The sequence below is a fragment of the Moschus berezovskii genome, chromosome 17, assembly GCF_049115385.1.
Source record: "Moschus berezovskii isolate FMDL1 chromosome 17, NW_MosBer_1.0, whole genome shotgun sequence".
NCBI lineage: Eukaryota > Metazoa > Chordata > Mammalia > Artiodactyla > Moschidae > Moschus > Moschus berezovskii.
This window is the reverse complement of record NC_142476.1, coordinates 2486788-2505919: the sequence shown is the minus strand read 5'-3', so window position 1 is coordinate 2505919 and position 19132 is coordinate 2486788. Positions and strand designations below refer to the sequence as shown.

Below are 19132 nucleotides of genomic sequence, written 5' to 3'. Positions count from 1 at the left end.
AGGCCTGCAAGCTGCGGTTCATGGGGTCGCAAAGAGTAAGACACAACTAAGTGACTGAACTGAACTGATGTAGACCAGAATTATTTCCCTTTTGCTTTTTTTTTTTTTTCTTTTATTGGTTTTCAGCTGTACACTTACTGCATACAAAATAATCCAAACCCCATAGTACTGTGTTGTTTTTTTTGTTGTTGTTGTTTATGTGTGTGTGTGTGTGTGTGAGTTGCATATTCCCTGTTTGACGGAGGCAAAAATTATTTATCTTTCTATATCTTTGTACCCCTGAAATTTCCCATAATAAATCTGAGACAAATTAAGCTGTAATTAAACATTTATGTAATTAAATTCAAAGACTCTGTATTCTCCTTTTAATATGAATGTATATATTATTCTCTTGTATACAAAATTACCAGTATTCATTAATAATATTTTAGAAAGACTAAACCATTAACATAAATCCCATGATATATCAGAGAGAGAATGCTGAAGAAACTGTATTTTTCCCTATTATATATTCTTGGCATTTATTTAGAAGATTAATTGCCCATAGGTGTCCATAGGTTTATTTCTGGGCTGTCTGTTATGTTCCATTGATCCAAATGTCTGTTTTTGTACCAATACCATACATTTCTTTTACTGTTGCTTTGAATATTGTATGAAGAGTGGAATTGTGATACCTTAATTTTTTTTTATTCTTGTTCAAGATTGCTTTGTTAATTTCGGGTCTTCTGGTTCCATATGAATTTTAGAATTATATGTTCTAGTTCAGTAAAAATGTCATGGGTATTTTGGTAGGAATTGTATTACATTTCTAGATTGTATTAAATAGCATAGACATTTTAACAATATTAATTATTCTAATCCAAGAGCATGAGATGTGTTTTCATTTATTTTCATTTTCTACAATTTCTTCCTTCATTTTTGTTTTCTTTTTCAGAATGTAGTTTTTTGACTCTCTTGGTTAAGTTTATTACTAAGTAGTTTATTCTTTTTGATGTGATTTTAACCAGGAATTTTAAAAAATAGTGTCCTTCTTTGTTAGTTCATTGTTAGTCTACAGAGAAGCAACCAGTATATAATAATCTTAAATCTGGTGATTTGCTAAGTTCACTTTTCTAATATTTTAAAGGTAGAGACTTTAGAGTTTTCTATATAAAGCTATGTCATCTGCAAAGAGTGAGTTTTACCTCTTCCCTTTCAGTATGGATAGCTTTTATTTCTTCTTCTTGTCTGATTGCTGTGTGGGACTTCCAATACTATGTTAAATAGAAGTGGAAAGAGTGAGAAGGCTTGTTTCATTTCTGATAATTATCAAAAAGACTTTCTGCTTTCACCATTGAGTATGATGTTTCCTATGGGTTTGTCATAAATGACTTTTATTATGTAAGGAGATGTAATGGATCAGTGAATTATAAGCAAATATATTTTAATTACAATTTTATTAAAAACATTGCACTTAGGGGTCAAATCATGTACTGTTACTGATTTTGTGGTACTGGAAAAGTTCCAATCTAAAATTAAAGTAATATTTACAATTTCTGATAGAACTTTCATACATACATCCCCTAGAGTACTTGAGAAATGAATTGTGCAACAACAACAGCAACAAAAATACAAGTATGTAGATTATGTTTTAAAGTAGTTTCTGGGTCAACTTTTCTGACTTCCCTTTGGGGGGAAAAATAGTAATTAGTGTAGACAGAGGAAGAAGCAAAAATTCAGACTAACATATATTCTACCTACTGAACAGATTTTAAAAACATTCTCCATAAAACTTAAGGAACTACATTCAGTTCAGTTCAGTTCAATCGCTCAGTCGTGTCTGACCCTTCGCGACCCCCTGAATCACAGCACACCAGGCCTCTCTATCCATCACCAACTCCCGGAGTTCACTCAAACTCATGTCCATCGAGTCGGTGATGCCATCCAGCCATCTAATTCTCTGTTGTCCCCTTCTCCTCCTGCCCCCAATCCTTCACAGCATTAAAATGTGTAAATATTCACACACCCCTACTTGTCTAAAACTGATGAGTGAATGGAAGTAAAAACCAAAGGCCTTATACACTTAGGAAAAAAATAAATAAAATCAGCAAAAACAAATTTGATCTAGTAAAGAACAAACAAACTGCAAAATACATTTGGTTGTATATGGATGTTTATACCAACCTCATTTATAAATGCCAAACCTTGAAGCACCTAAGATAACCTTCAGTAAATAAAGTGAAAGAATTATGTATAATTCTTTGCAATCCTTGGACTGTAGCGTGCCAGGCTCCTCTGTCCATGGGATTCTCCAGGCAAAAATACTGGAGTGGGTTGCCATTCCCTTCTCCAGGGAATCTTCTGAACCCAGGACTCCCACATTATAAGCATATGCTTTATTGGCTGAGGCACCAGGGAAGCCCAAAACCATGGCACATTTAGACAATGTAATACACCTCAGTATTAAAAAAAAAAAAAAAGAGCTATCAAGCCATGAGAAGGTATGGTGGACACATAAATGAATATTATTAGGTAAAAGATTTTTAAAAAATGAGTCTCTAAGTTAAGTGACTAGTTCAAAGAGCTAGTTAATAGGAGAAAAATAATTGAATGATCTCTGTGAGTGAATAAAACAGATTCTGATCAGTTTGGTAATTACTTTATGTTCTTGACACAATACCATTTATGTCATTATTGTGAGATGGAATTATAAATTTGCAGCATGAAATAATGTCGGTAAATTATTGTTATTATTATTTTGTACTAGTTAAGATATTATAAAAATTGATTTTCTGAAGTCTTACATACTTGAAAGTATCCATTAACACATGGATTTCAGTATGAAATAAGGGACTAATACCTGAACTTCAGGGTGTACTTTTGGGGCTGAGAGTATATGATCTGTGGAAATGAAATGGCATAAGAGAAAAACTCCGTCTAGTCAAGGTTATGATTTTTACAGGGGTCATGTATGGTTGTGAGAGTTGGACTGTGAAGAAAGCTGATCGCCGAAGGATTGATGCTTTTGAACTCTGGTGCTGGAGAAGACTCTTGAGAGTCCCTTGGACTGCAAGGAGATCTAACCAGTCCATTCTAAAGGAGATCAATCCTGGGTGTTCATTGGAAGGACTGATGCTAAAGCTGAAATTCCAATATTTTGGCCACCTCATGTGGCGAGTTGACTCACTGGAAAAGACTCTGATGCTGTGAAGGATTGGGGGAGGGAGGAGAAGGGGACGACAGAGAATGAGATGGCTGGATGGCATCACCGACTCGATGGACATGAGTTTGAGTGAACTCCGGGAGTTGTTGATGGACAGGGAGGCCTGGCATGCTGTGATTCATGGGGTCGCAAAGAGTCAGACACGACTGAGCGACTGAACTGAACTGAACTGAAGAGAAACACAAAATGGTCAGAGGAATAGAAGCTCTGTTGATATAGGCAATGTCCAGAGCTCCACGGATGTGACCTTGGACAGCAAGGTGGGAAGCTTTTTGTGAAGCTCTGTTTAGAAATTCCTCTGGAAACGTGATTTCTTAGAATATTAAAGGCCAATTAATCCTTACATTGTCATATAAGTCACATTCTGTTCTTCTCAACCAAATTTCCTTTAGGCATAGGCATAAAGCAAATAACTTTATGACTCTCAGGACTGAAAATATTTGTCTGCTTCTGTGAGAATAGCAGAATACTTGTTTTATTTATTTATTTTAATATGAAGATCCATTGCTTCCATAACTGACTCATGTTCTATTCCCTAGGTAAATATGTACAATTTTCTAAGACTCTGCAAAGTGAGTGTCTCAGGAAGAAACTATTCCTGATTCAACCTAAAAATTAACTGTACAGCCACTTAGATACAATGGTCAGTGAATTAGTGAAATAATCATTTCACATTTTTAAAAAAATATTTGAAGTGTGCATTATGCATCATTTAAATCTATTCTCTTTAAATTTGATTACCATAAAATTATTCAGTTCACTTCAGTTCAGTAACTCAGTTGTGTCCAACTCTTTACTACCCCATGAATCACAGCACGCCAGGCCTCCCTGTCCATCACCAACTCCCAGAGTTCACTCAAACTCATGTCTATTGAGTCGGTGAGGCCGTCCACAAATCTCATGCTCTGTCATCCCCTTCTCCTCCTGCCCCCAATCCCTTCCAGCTTCAGAGTCTTTTTCAGTGAGTCAACTCTTCACATGAGGTGGACAAAGTATTGGAGTTTCAACTTTAGCATCAGTCCCTCCAATGAACACCCAGGAATGATCTCCTTTAGGATGAACTGGTCGGATCTCTTTGCAGTCGAAGGGACACTTAAGAGTCTTATCCAATACCACAGATCAAAAGCATCATTTCTTCGGTAATCAGCTTTCTTCACAGTCCAACTCTCACATCCATACATGACCACGGGAAAAACCATAGCCTTGACTAGATGGACCTTTGTTGGCTAAGTAATATCCCTGCTTTTTAATATGCTACCTAGGTTGGTCATAACTTTCCTTTTAATTTCATGGCTGAAATCACAATCTTCAGTGATTTTGGAGCCCAGAAAAATAAAGTCTGCCACTATTTCCACTGTTTTTCCATCTATTTTCCATGAAGTGATGGGACAGATGCCATGATCTTAGCCTTCTGAATACTGAGCTTCAAGTCAACTTTTTCACTCTCCTCTTTCACTTTCATCAAGAGGCTTTTTAGTTCCTCTTCACTTTTTGCCATAAGGGTGGTGTTATCTGCATATCTGACGTTATTGATATTTCTCCCAGCAATCTTGATTTCAGCTTGTGCTTCTTCCAGCTCAGCATTTCTAAAGATGTACTCTGCTCATAAGTTAAACAAGCAGGGTGACAATATACAGCCTTGATGTACTCCTTTTCCTATTTGGAGCCAGTCTGTTGTTCCATGTCCAGTTCTGATTGTTGCTTCCTGACCTGCATACATGTTTCTCAAGAGGCAGGTCAGGTGGTCTGGTATTCCCATCTCTTCCAGAATTTTCCACAGTTTATGATCCACACAGTCAAACGCTTTGGCATTGTCAGTAATGCAGAAATAGATGTTTTTCTGGAAGCATAGCTAGGAGAGATAAAAAAGCCTTCCTTAGTGATCAATGCAAAGAAATAGAGGAAACCAACAGAATGGAAACGACGAGAGATCTGTTCAAGAAAATTAAAAATTCCACGGAATATTTCATGCAAAGATGGGCTTGATAAAGGACAGAAATGGTATGGACCTAACAGAAGCAGAATATATTAAGAAGAGGCTGCAAGAATACACAGAAGAGCTGTACAAAAAAGAGATTCACTATAATAACAACTATTCTTATAATTTAACCAGCAAAATGAAAAAAGAATGCCTAATTTTTGTGAAATGCTACTTAAGAAATAATAATAGTTATTTAACTATATACTTTTTAGTGCAGAGAAAATTGTGATTTAGTAATTAGTGTTAAGAAATTCCCTAAGATATCCAATATCTTAGAGTAATTCTGTTTATTTTTATTAACAGATTATCAAAATTAAAACTTTTCCTGATTATCTACATAAATATGTGCTTATCCTTATTTTATTTTTTTTGGATGTTAATCTTTTTTTATTATTATTGTTTTTACATATTTTGGAACCTCACATAATTTTGATAAATAACTCTTACAAAATTATGCAAAAGTACAAGAATGTCTGGTAAACAAGCAGTCTGTATTTTCCAAAAATTTTTTTACAACATGCAATTCTTAAGGCAGCATTCTCCTTACAAGGAAAGGTAATCCTTTTAACTCATCAAGAAATCTTCTGCTGCAAAGAATAGGCAAAGAAAGCCTGGCTTCTTCCATTAACGCCTCTTTTCTTTCCTGTCTGATTTTCGGTCTCTTTCACTTCTTGAAGATCTTTTGCCTGATCGACTACTCTCTGATATAGACCTCTTTCTGTCAGACCGGGAATTCTTATCCTTTGATCCTTTTGCATCTCTACTACTACCTCCTTTTGAAGACTTGTGACTTCTTTCTAGTCCTGAAGCATCCCTTCACTTCCGATCCACACTCCTTCTGTGCTTTCTATCTCTGTTATGTCCCCAGCCCCGACTCCGACTTCTACTCTCACTACTACTGGTTGTGCTGCTGCTACTGTCTCTACTGCTGCTGCCGCTTGTAATGGAGCTTTACTGGAACTACTTCGACTACTGCTACTGCCACTGCTGGAACTGCTTCCACTGCTGCTACTGTTTGAACTGCTACTAGAACTACTACTGCTACTGCTTCGACTTCTACTCTTGCTTGTTTTATTTCTAGCTCGACCTCTACTTCTGCTCCTAGTTTTGGTTTTGTTCTTGCTCTCTGAATGTACCGTCCGGACTAGCTCTGTCACCTCAGTGGGCTTTACAGATTCTACAAGAAACTCCTTCCTCTCAGGTGGTAAGTGCCCTTGCTCCTGAATAACCTGAGGTGGTGGCTGTGAAACAGCTAACGGCAAAGTCTCAGGGTGAGAGAAAGGCTAGGGCTGGAGTACTTGTTGGGGCTGAGACTGGGATTGAGATTGAGATTGGGGCTGGGGCTGAGGCAGGGACTGAGGTTGAGCCATAGGCTCAGGTTGGGGCTCAGATTCTTTTTCTTCTTTTTCCTCAGGCTCATTTTCCATTTCTAGAGTACTAGCATTCTCTTTTGCAGGAGAAACAGATTTACATTCTTTATCTGGCTCAACTTCAAATTCCATTTCTGGCTCCAATTCTTTGCTAGTTTCATTTTCTGAAGGTTCTATGCTTTCAACTTGATTGATTTCCATTACCTCCTGCTCAGCAATTACATTTTTGACACTCTCGACCATCTCTAGCACATCCATAACTTCTTCAGGCTGACTATCCTGCTGCTTCTCACTTTCCCTTACCTCAGTTTCCTCCTCCATCTTTACTTCCATTTCCTGTTTCTGTTCCTCCTCCTCCTGTTCCTTCTCTGCGTCACTATGAACTATACCAATTTCCTTTTCCTCTTCCTCTCCTGTTTCCTCTATTTCTACATCATTGTGCTGATTACGTGTCTCCTCCAACTCTTCCTCTCTCTGAGCCACCTTACCCTCTTCTTGTTCCGACTTCTGTTCTTCGTTACGCACCACCACCTGATGCTCTTTTTCCTTCATTGATTGTCTTCTAGGCCTAGCCTCCATTTTATATATTTGTTCTGCAAATTCGATGCGTCTACCTTCAAATAAAGCATTCATTTTTCTCTGAGACTCCTTTATTAATTTTTGGGTAGCAGGACACATTCTTCCAGGAATATAGAACAAATGGGGCTTTGTTTTAGTTCTGATATATTTAATTATCTTGGCATTATGCTCATTCCATTCTTCTTGCAGCTGCGCAAGCTCAACCTTCTGTTCCAAAAGCCGCAGTTCTGTCTGTTTAGCATGTCTTTCTTCAAACAGTTCTCTCCTCTCATTTTCAACCTGTTTTCTTTCTTCTTCTGCCTGCACTTCAAGTTCTTGTTCAATTTCCTGGCGTCTCTTTTGCCTTTCGGTAGCAACAGTGGACTCTTGTTTAAATTTCTGAAGGGTGTCCATCAACAAGCCAAATATTCGCCGGTTCCTTTGCTTTCCCTTTTCATCCATATTTTGATCCTGGATAAGGTCTCTCCGTGTGCGCTCTTTGGAGGTAGCTACAACTGAAGACTGCAAAGCTGGCTTCTTAACATCATCATCTTCTGGGTCGCTTTCTTGGCGTGATTCTCGTCGAGTCCGATGCTCCCCTCCCAGCCTACTGACTGCCCCTTGGAGGTCTCTCTGTTTGGCTGGGGGTCCTCCTCCACTATCTGAGAATCCACCCCTCAGCAATAAACTACCACGTCCTCTACCTCCACCAGGACCAGAAAGGGCGAGCAATCTGGTTTGGATGGGACTCACGTCATTCGGATCCCGCCCGGTGAGCTTGCGAATATTCTCATCCACATTCTTTAGGCTCTCTTTGGCCTTTTCTAGCTGCTCCTGCAAAGTTCTCACTGCGACCGCCATCTTCTCCCTGCAGCAGGCTTCAAGACTGCTCTATAGGCTGCGCCTGCATTTTTAAATGAAATGCATATATGGCAGTTTCAGAAACTGCTGACTCAAAAAATACAGTAAGGAAAAGTAAAATAGCACATCATACCCATATATGACCCTGAGGTATTTCAAATTATTTCTTACCTTATTAATTGTATTTTGAATTTTTGTAGTAGTATATTAAATCTGTACATATATACAATGTGTTTTTAAGAGGTGAGCAATGTTCACAAACCTTAGGGAAGTGGAGAAAATTAGTTCTATTTACTGAGCTCCATGTTAAAAATATTTGCTATATAGGGCAAAATATTTAATAAAATTGATGAGAAAAAAATGTTTGGATAGATTTACAGTGATTGCAAAAGCTGACTACACAATCTTCAGCATTTTCTCAGATCTCTCTTGCTTGGGAAATTTAATTCTTTCATGTTTATTTCCCTCCTTTTCTCTTCTCATACCTGGCTCAAGAATTCCTTAATTTGACATTGTATTTTGACTGTGTTATATTATATATGTATATATTATATATACATTTCTTTTGAAATGCTTAATTTTATATGAAATGGTAAGTGGTGGGTAGTGGGAAGTAGATGTTTACTAGATTTGAGCAAAATAATATTGTCAATTCTTAAAATAAAAGTGAAAGTTTTAGTCGTTCAATCATGTCTGACTCTTTGCAACCCCATAGACTGTAGCCCACCATGCTCCTCTGCCCATGAAATTCTCCAGACCAGAATACTGGAGTGCGTAGCCATTCCCTTCTCCAGGGGATCTTCTTGACCCTGGGATCGAAACTAGGTGTCCAGTATTCCAGGCAGATTCTTTACCATCTGAACTACCAAGGAAGCCCTCTTAAAATATCAGACCAATATTAAATAGGCATTCTTAATTACTGAATCATAAATTCTCTAGTATCTTATAGCTCATTTTCTAATTCTCTCTTTTGGACTGCCAGTCTCATTCTAGTGCGCTCTTAATGACATAAACTAATAGGAAGTCATCTGCTAAAGAAAAAATATTGTGAAATTTTACTCCCAGCATCTCAGAGGAGAGCATTTAAAGGTAAATTATTGAGCTGAGGCTAATAAGTAAATGAGTGCAACATGTAAATCTTTTTGCTACTGTTTATAAACACTCCTCTACATTAAATTTGAACCTCCTTATAAAAACCAATAGTATCTCTATGTTTTTGCGAAACAAGATGCTTCTACAAAGATAGTCTCCCTCTTTCTCTCCCAAAAAGGAAATGCAAATCCTGAACATTCTGGGCAATGCGAATTTCTCTTCTAGCTCAGGTTGCAATCTTTCTTGAATAATCTGTAACACTAAGAATACATTGTAAAATTAATACTTGAAACTTAAGAAAGAAAAAAAAAGTATGTAATTAAATGTATGACAATTACGCAATACTGAATTAGCCCTTGTTTCTGTAATTGGGGTCAGGAATTTAGATGTACTGAAGATGGCTTATCTTTGCTCTGTGATGTCTGAGGTTGCAGCTTAGAAAATTCAAAAGTTCATTAACTGGCAGCTGAAATTGTTTATCACCTTGAATTACATGCCTGAAAGTTGATGCTGGCTGTGAGCTAGGTCCTCAGCTGAGATGTTGGCCATAAAAATCTGTATCTGTCTTGTATGTACGGGTTTTCAGTGGACTAGTTTGGGCTTCTGGTACAGTATGAAAGCTGGGAAAAAAAATCTTTCACACCTTCTATTTTATGCTTTCTAAAGTCAAACATCCAGTGAAACCAGTAGAAAATGTCATGAACTGGAATAGACCTACACATCTAGACATCTTGTGGCCTATACAAATTAGACAATCAAATGCATTGGCTGAGGTTTTCCTTTTGGAAACATTCACGTTTGAGGCTGTAATGCTATAACTGTTCATGTTCAGTCAGTGCCGAAATTTCCAGTAAAACTAAATGCAAACAGATGCAATCATGTGTTTCCTCCTCTGCCAACCCCCCGTAAGATCACATTGGTTTACTGAGGGAAAAAAAACAATTTCACAAGAGTTTCATGAACATTTCTTAAGCCAATGAGATTTGTTCAAACCTTTTAGATCAGAGAAAGCAATGGCAACCCACTCCAGTACTCTTGCCTGAAAACTCGCAATGGATGGATGAGCCTGGTGGGTTGCAGTCCATGGGGTGGCTACCAGTTGGGCACGACTGAGCGACTTCATTTTCACTTTTCACTTTCCTGCATTGGAGAAAGAAATGGCAACCCACTCCAGTATTCTTACCTAGAGAATCCCAGGGACGGGGGAGCCTGGTTGGCTGGGTGGGCTGCTGTCTCTGGGGCCACACAGAGTCGGACACAACTGAAGTGACTTAGCAGCAGCAATAAACAGGTCAAGGTCCAAAGTTAGCAGCAACAAAAATGCAGGAACAATTTTTGATGTCAAAGGATAGCCCAACTCTTTTTTTTTCTGAATTTCCTCTTGGCCCTGTTCATGTTAATTCATGAATCACTGTCCTTCAATAAATTGTCTGTTTCCCCCCTGTTTCTTAGATTGTTTAAAATCATATGTGTTTAAAAATAATACCAAGTATTCAGAGTATTAAGAATTAAAAGGGATGAGGGTGGGAAAACCTATGTATTTTGAACTCCACAACTCTCAGACTTTGTGCTAATTATATTAATGTCATTTCATAACTTAATACTTATACACCTATGAAATATATGTAATCATGTCATTATTACTGATAAAGAAGTTGAAGCTTATAAAATCTGAGTGATTCACAACTCACTTATCTTTGTACCTTGTATCCTGTCAATTTGGGCTGAGCATGTATCAAAATCTCTTCACAGCCACTCCAGCAAAGTGCAGCCGCTGTACCTTACCTTGGATGAGGGGTATCTCCTCAAGGCCACCCTTCCTGACCTTGAACGCGGAGTAGCTCCTCTCGGCCCTCCTGCGCCCGTGCAGCCACTGCCTGTTGGACGTGGGGTGGCTCCTCTCGGCCGCCGGGCCTGGCCTCAGGCGTTGGGTAGCTCCTCACGGCCGCACCTCTTTGTGTGGTTCATTGCGCCCGGGCTGGCATCTCTCGCGTCGCGTCTGAAACCCAAATAAGACGGTAGGTATTGCAAGGGGGCACCAGAGGGCAGACAAACTGAAATCATAATCACAGCAAACTAGCTGATCTGATCACATGGACCACAGCCGAATATGGTCCACTGGAGAAGGGAATGGCAAACCACTTCAGTATACTTGCCTTGAGAACCCCATGAACAGTAACAAAGGGCAAAATGACAGGATACTGAATGAGGAATTCCCCAGGTCGGTAGGTGCCCAGTATGCTACTGGAGCTCAGTGGAGAAATAACTATAGAAGGAATAAAGGGATGGAGCAAAAGCAAAACCAATACCCAGTTGTGGATGTGACCAATGATAGAAGCAAGGTCCGGTGCTGTAAAGAGCAATATTGCATAGGAACCTGGAATGTTAGGTCCATGAATCAAGGCAAATTGGAAGTGGTCAAACAGGAGATGGCAAGAGTGAACATCGACATTCTAGGAATCAGTGAATTAAAATGGACTAGAATGGGTGAATTTAACTCGGATGACCATTATAACTACTACTGTGGGCAGGAATCACTTAGAAGAAATGGAGTAGCCACCATGGTCAACAAAAGAGTCCGAAATGCAGTACTTGGATGCAATCTTAAAAATGACAGAATGATTTCTGTTTGTTTCCAAGGCAAACCATTCAATATTACAGTAATCCAGGCCTATGCCCCAACCAGTAATGCTGAAGAAGCTGAAGTTAATCGGTTCTATGAAGACCTACAAGACCTTTTAGAACTAACACCCAAAAAAGATGTCCTTTTCATTATAGGGGACTGGAATGCAAAAGTAGGAAGTCAGGAAACACCTGGAGTAACTGGCAAATTTGGCCTTGGAGCACGGAATGAAGCAGGGCAAAGGCTAATAGAGTTTTGTCAAGAGAATGCTCTGGTCATAGCAAGCACCCTCTTCCAACAACACAAGAGAAGACTCTACACATGGACATCACAAGATGGTCAACACCGAAATCAGATTGATTATATTCTTTGCAACCAAAGATGGAGAAGCTGTATACAGTTAGCGAAAACAAGACCAGGAGCTGACTGTGGCTCAGAACATGAACTCCTTATTGCGAAGTTCAGACTTAAATTGAAGAAAGTAGGGAAAACCACTAGACCATTCAGATATGACCTCAATCAAATCCCTTATGATTATACAGTGGAAGTGAGAAATAGTTTTAAGGGACTAGATCTGATTGATAGAGTGCCTGATGAACTCTGGACGGAGGTTCGTGACATTGTACAGGAGACAGCGACCAAGACCATCCCCATGGAAAAGAAATGCAAAAGAGCAAAATGGCTGTCTGAGGAGGCCTTACAAATAGCTGTAAAAAGAAGAGAGGTGAAAAGCAAAGGAGAAAAGGAAAGATATAAGCATCTGAATGCGGAGTTCCAAAGAATAGCTAGGAGAGATAAGAAAGACTTCCTCAGTGATCAATGCAAAGAAATAGAGGAAAACAACAGAATAGGAAAAACAAGAGACCTCTTCAAGAAAATTAGAGATTCCAAGGGAACATTTCATGCAAAGATGGGCTCGATAAAGGACAGAAATGGTATGGACCTAACAGAAGCAGAAGATATTAAGAAGAGGTGGCAGGAATACACAGAAGAACTGTACAAAAAGATCTTCACGACCAAGATAGTCACGATAATGTGATCACTGACCTAGAGCCAGACATCTTGGAATGTGAAGTCAAGTGGGCCTTAGAAAGCATCACTAGGAACAAAGCTAGTGGAGGTGATGGAATTCCAGTTGAGCTATTTCAAGTCTTGAAAGATGATGCTGTGAAAGTGCTGCACTCAATATGCCAGCAGATTTGGAAAACTCAGCAGTGGCCACAGGACTGGAAGAGGTCAGTCTTCATTCCAATCCCAAAGAAAGGCAATGCCAAAGAATGCTCAAACTACCGGACAATTGCACTCATCTCACACGCTAGTAAAGTCATGCTCAAAATTCTCCAAGCCAGGCTTCAGCAGTATGTAAACCGTGAACTCCCAGATGTTCAAGCAGGTTTTAGAAAAGGCAGAGGCACCAGAGATCAAATTGCCAATATCCGCTGGATCATGGAGAAAGCAAGAGAGTTTCAGAAAAACATCTATTTCTGCTTCATTGACTATGCCAAAGCCTTTGACTGTGTGGATCACAATAAACTGTGGAACATTCTGAAAGAGATGGGAATCCCAGACCACCTGAACTGCCTCTTGAGAAACCTGTATGCAGGTCAGGAAGCAACTGTTAGAACTGGACATGGAACAACAGACTGGTTCCAAATAGGAAAAGGTGTACGTCAAGGTTGTATACTGTCACCTTGCTTACTTAACTTATATGCAGAGTACATCATGAGGAACGCTGGGCTGGAAGAATCACAAGCTGGAATCAAGATTGCTGGGAGAAACATCAATAACCTCAGATATGCAGATGACACTACCCTTATGGCAGAAAGTGAAGAGGAACTCAAAAGCCTCTTGATGAAAGTGAAAGAGGAGAGTGAAAAGGTTGGCTTGGAGCTCAACATTCAGAAAACAAAGGTCATGGCATCTGGTCCCATCACTTCATGGGAAATAGATGGAAAAACAGTGGAAACAGTGTCAGACTTTGTTTTTTTTGGGCTCCAAAATCACTGCAAATGCTGATTGCAGCCATGAAATTAAAAGACGCTTGCTCCTTGGAAGGAAAGTTATGACCAACCTAGATAGTATATTAAAAAGCAGAGACATTACTTTGCCAACCAAGGTCCGTCTAGTCAAGGCAATGGTTTTTCCCATGGTCATGTATGGATGTGAGAGTTGGACTGGAAAGAAAGCTGATCGCCGAAGAATCGGTGCTTTTGAACTGTGGTGTTGGAGAAAACTCTTGAGAGTCCCTTGTACTGCAAGGAGGTCCAACCAGTCCATTCTAAAGGATATCAATCCTGGATGTTCATTGGAGGGACTGATGCTAAAGCTGAAACTCCAATACTTTGGCCACCTCATGCGACGAGTTGACTCACTGGAAAAGACTCTGATGCTGGGAAAGGTTGGGGGCGGGAGGAGAAGGGGATGACGGAGAATGAGATGGCTGGATGGCATCACCGACTCTGTGGACATGAGTTTGAGTGTACTCCGGGAGTTGGTGATGGACAGGGAGGCCTGGCGTGCTGTGATTCATGGGGTCACGGAGAGTCGGACACGACTGAGCGACTGAACTGAACTGATGTATCAAAAGTCGAAGTCTGCTTCCTTGCTGTTATTCAATCTAAAATTCTTTAAATGGTTCTGGGCAATGGACAGTTAAAAAACACATTTAATTTGCTGTAAAATTTCATAAGTTTATTAAAGGATTCAAATTTTATTTCTCTATCCATTATGAAAACTATGATTTATTTCAAAATTGAACGGGTGTTATTTTGCAGTGAAGAGCAAATGTTTAATTTATGCACAAATGAGCATATTCTGAAATTCTGTTTCACTCCAGTAACTCGTTTAATTCTTTTAGAGATTTTTGTTGGAATACACATTCTAAGCAAAACTATCTTTCAAATTACAGTCATCAGTTTTGCTGTGGTTGTTGTGGTTTAATAAGTCGTGTCAGACTTTTTGTGACCCCCGGGACTGTAACGCACCTGGCTCCTCTGTCTGTAGGATCTCCCGTGTAAGAATATTGGAGTGGGAAGGGAGGTGGGAGGGGGATTCAAGATGGGGAACACATGTACACCCAGGCCAGATTCATGTCAATATATGGCAAAACCAAGACAATATTATAAGGTAATTAGCCTCCAGTTAAAATAAATAAATAAATAAAAGAATACTGGAGTGGGTAGCCATTCCCTTCTCTAGGAGACCTTCCAGAGCCAGGGGTAGAACCCATGTCTCCTGCAATGGCAGGCAGATTCTTCACTGTTGAATCCCCAGGGAAGCCTGGACATTAGTATTCCGTTCCGTTCCATTGCTGAGTCGTGTCCGACTCTTTGCGACCCTGTGAACTGTAGCCTACCAGGATTTTCCGTCCATGGGATTCTCCAGGCAAGAATACTGGAGTGGGTTACCATTTTCTTCTCCAGGGGATCTTCCCGACCCAGGGATTGAACCCAGGTCTCCCGCATTGGAGACAGACGCTTTAACCTCTGAGCCACCAGGGAAGGACATTAGTATTAGGGTCTATTTAATAAGCTAAATTAGAAATATCAGATTTATCTAACATCAATAGCTCGCTTTTTTGCTTGAATAAGTTAAACACCCTTCTCCTTCTGTACTCAATGCATCTAAACAAATTTCTCAATGCCCACTATTTAATAGATGGAAATACTGAGAATATTTGGGAGTATTAAAGGTAAATGGGAATAGAAACTCTGTCAGAAATTGTGCTGGAATAGTACTGACATGCCGATCTTTCATTCAAATTTTCAAAATGATCTTTCATCAAGTTTTTCAAAGTAATACTTTAAACAAAATTGGATTGTCTCCCAGTTTTGCGAAGTCTAAATTTTTGAAGATTCTGTCTTTTGAAAGGATTTTTTACCCTTTGTGATATATTGAAAACATGATCGCAATTCTCCACTTGACTAGGCATGCCCACATTTTTCTTTTCTTCTGATCAAATGGTTAAATCAATTACTCCATTAAAAATATATATATATATATAGGCTATTTTTGTGAGTAATTTTGGCTAATATCAGGCCCTTGAAGTGACATGTTGTGTCAGTTACAACAAAGGCCATATAGCAAATTCATAATCTCTTGGAGTTTGCACAAACTCTTAGAATAGCTATTATGTGAACAAACACAGATTAGCACATTGGATAATGAGCAATAGAGGCCACAATCCCATCCCATGAAACAGCATCTAGCCAACCTCTCGATTAAAGTATTCCCTGTCTTAGATCACCTAGCCTGGCAAGCTAATGACATTCACATAAGCATACTAGCTTCCCTGATAGCTCAGTTGTTAAAGAATCTGCCTGCAATGCAGGAGACACTGGGTTGATTCCTGGTCATGAAGATTCACTGGAGAAGGGATATACTACCCACTTCAGTATTCTTGGGCTTTCCTTTTGGGTCAGCTAGTAAAAAATCCACCTGTAATATGGGAGATCCCCTGGAGGAGTGAATGGCTACCCACTCCAGCATTCTGGCCTGGAGAATTCCATGGACTGTATAGTCCATGGGGTCGCAAAGAGTTGGACATGACTGAGAAACTTTCACAAACATACCAGAGAAGATCAGTCACATCTGGATTAGATCAGCAGAGCTGCCTTACTGAATTCTGTAATAGTGATCCATGCAATAAGCAGCTGTTTTTAACTCATATGTTTTGGAACAGTTTGCTGTGCAGTCTTAAAATACAACTGATTTTTCTTTTTTTTTTGATTTCTGATGTTGCCACAATTACCTTCCCAAATCTTATCATATAGCAGTTAAGCATTTCTGCTTTCCTTCTGTTTGGAAGCAGTTCAGTTAAAATGTACAGTTAAAAAGCTTAGAAAATCCAACATATTGTTGATGTCATTGAATCTTTTGATGAAATGATTTGCTAAAACAATATGATCTTATGAGATATAAATACAGTTCATGAAAAACTTAGATCTTAGTATTTGTAGTATTTAATTTATAGGTAATGCCTATACAATAAATTTCAATTAAATATTAATATTTAAATAAATTTTAAGAAAAGTATCTGCTTTGACTTTAAGATAGATATGCAAGGAAGTTTTCTATGAGTGGGTTGCACAGATGATATAAAACAGCACTACAAATGATGCTGACTTTTTAGTTTTCCTGCCATGAAACTTGCTCCAGGGGGATGCATTTTGTGGCAATGCTTTCAGGGTATACTAAGAACAACAACAAAAATAGATGCTAATCAGATATCATCATCAATTTTCTATATATGATATCAAAGCATCACTGTATTGGCTAAAATGCATGTCCAATGTCTTTATGTTCTGAGAAAAGAAAATTATATAAGCTAGAAGGAAACAAGAAGTCATACCATGGGCCTGAAATGTCTTCATTAAAACAAATTTTAGGTTTCATGGAACACAATATTTCACAGTGTTCTTATGTTTTGGAATTTTGCTATTACTTTTCTAAATGGGGTAATTCCGATGATAAAATGTGAATGGACAACAGGAAGCTTTGCTGTTGAAGAATGAAGCAAAAGGAATAGTGAAAGTACTGGGTGGAATGGAGAGGCAGAAATATTCCATGATCTCGGGAATTTGTCAGATGAATCAATATTAGGGAAACCCATGAAAGCTGTTGAGATTTCGGAAACCAATTTACTTGGTACTATTTAGAGTCACGGGATTCGTGAATGTTTTGGTATATCCAGGAACACAAACCACATCGTATAGTTCAAACCCTAACGGTTTAGGAAAAGATTACACAGATAGAGAAGCAGCAGATCTGGGAGAGGTCCTGCAGACAGACCCATAAACGGTCTCTGCAGTGAGTAGGGTCTGCGTCCAGCACCGTCCATCAGCTCTGCTCTTCCTCACAGAGCCATGTGGGTGCAGAAACCAAAATGAAACACACACGCTCATTCTACCAGTGATTCCGTCTGTGACAACTGCCTGTGCCTCAGTCGCCATGGTAACAAAGCTGCATAACTGTGCTTAAAATGAAATGTGTTAACAGTTGTATTCAGAACAGTAACTAACACATAGAAAGTGGTGAGTGAGTGTGAGCAGTCGCTGTTATTCTCAGCAAAGGATTCCATTGTTCCCACCCCTTTCTGGTACTTGGTAGGATGCTGTTGTGACTTCAGACCCTATGTCCTCCAGAAAGGAGCTTTGGGCGTAAGGCAGGCAGAGTTTATAAGACTCATTCACTTATGTCATAATGGCAACATTATCTGGTTCATAGTGCAATGTCTGGATGCAGCATACCACACTCTAATTTATCATAAACTCTGAAAGGAATCATGTTGTTTTACAATACCACTTACCAACTCAAGAGACTTTCCCCCCTCTTTTTACATCATTCATTGTTTGAGTCCCAAGACGATGTTGTTTTCTTTTTTAAAAAAATTTATTTATTTTAATTGGGGGTGTAATTACTTTTCAATATTGTATTGGTTTTGCCATACATTGACATGAATCAGCTCTGGTGTATATCTCTTCCCCGTCTTGAACCCCCCTCCCACCTCCCTCCCCATACCATCCCTCTGGGTCATCCCAGTGCACCAGCCCCGAGCATCCTGTATCATGCATTGAACCTGGACTGACGATTCATTTCACATTTTATTATATACATGTTTCAATGCCATTCTCCAAATCATCCCACTCTCACCGTCTCCCACAGAGTCCAAAAGATTGTTCTATACATCTGTGTCTCTTTTGCTGTCTAGTATACAGGGTTATCTTTATGATCTTTCTAAATTCCATATATATATGCTTTAGTATACTGTATTCAGAGATCAACGATTATTTCTGGCATCTCAAGGGATGTGGGCCCCCTGGATACACACACATGAAAACATAAAGCCTGTGACATTTTCCCTCATTCCATCCTCAGAAACACGGGGATCAGTACCAATCAACAGATTGGTTGGGCTATATTTTGGGGAGTAATGGACTGAATTATATTTCCTGATGTCTGGAAACTTCTTTGTTTCTTTCATAATGAGGATGATTTATTATTAGCCATGTGTCAAAGAAGGAGGAATTGTAAAATAGGGAAGTGACAACGGAAATATTTTTTAAAAGTCTGTATTTGGAGAGTCTTTTAACAAATGCCAAGTTTGGAGAACTCTATGAACGTGTTCTCCCTTTATCTACTGAAAAATGATCTCGACAGAAAATGGGAGCAATTCTATCCATAGAATGAAATATCTTGTAATGGTTATTAGTGTAACAGGGGAAAGAGTGTGTGCCAATTGGGACAAATCCTTGATTCCTCTTCCCTTCCCTCTTCTTCTTCTCTCACATTAACTCCATCCACAGAACCTGGGAAAGACAGCAGGGAGATTCTCCTGAGAGCTACTCTGATGCTGAGAGTTGTGGTGTGGGGTCCTCAGGACTGCAGATGGAAGAGCATGTGAACCACCTCTGAAGCAGACAGGAGAGCCAGTAGTTTCTACAACA

The 19132-nt window shown here is 39.2% G+C and overlaps 1 pseudogene; it reads right to left on the bottom strand.

The window, feature by feature from the left end:
* Positions 1 to 5567: 5567 nt before the first annotated feature.
* LOC129551801 (pinin pseudogene) lies at positions 5568 to 7999 on the bottom strand (annotated as a pseudogene).
* Positions 8000 to 19132: the final 11133 nt, after the last annotated feature.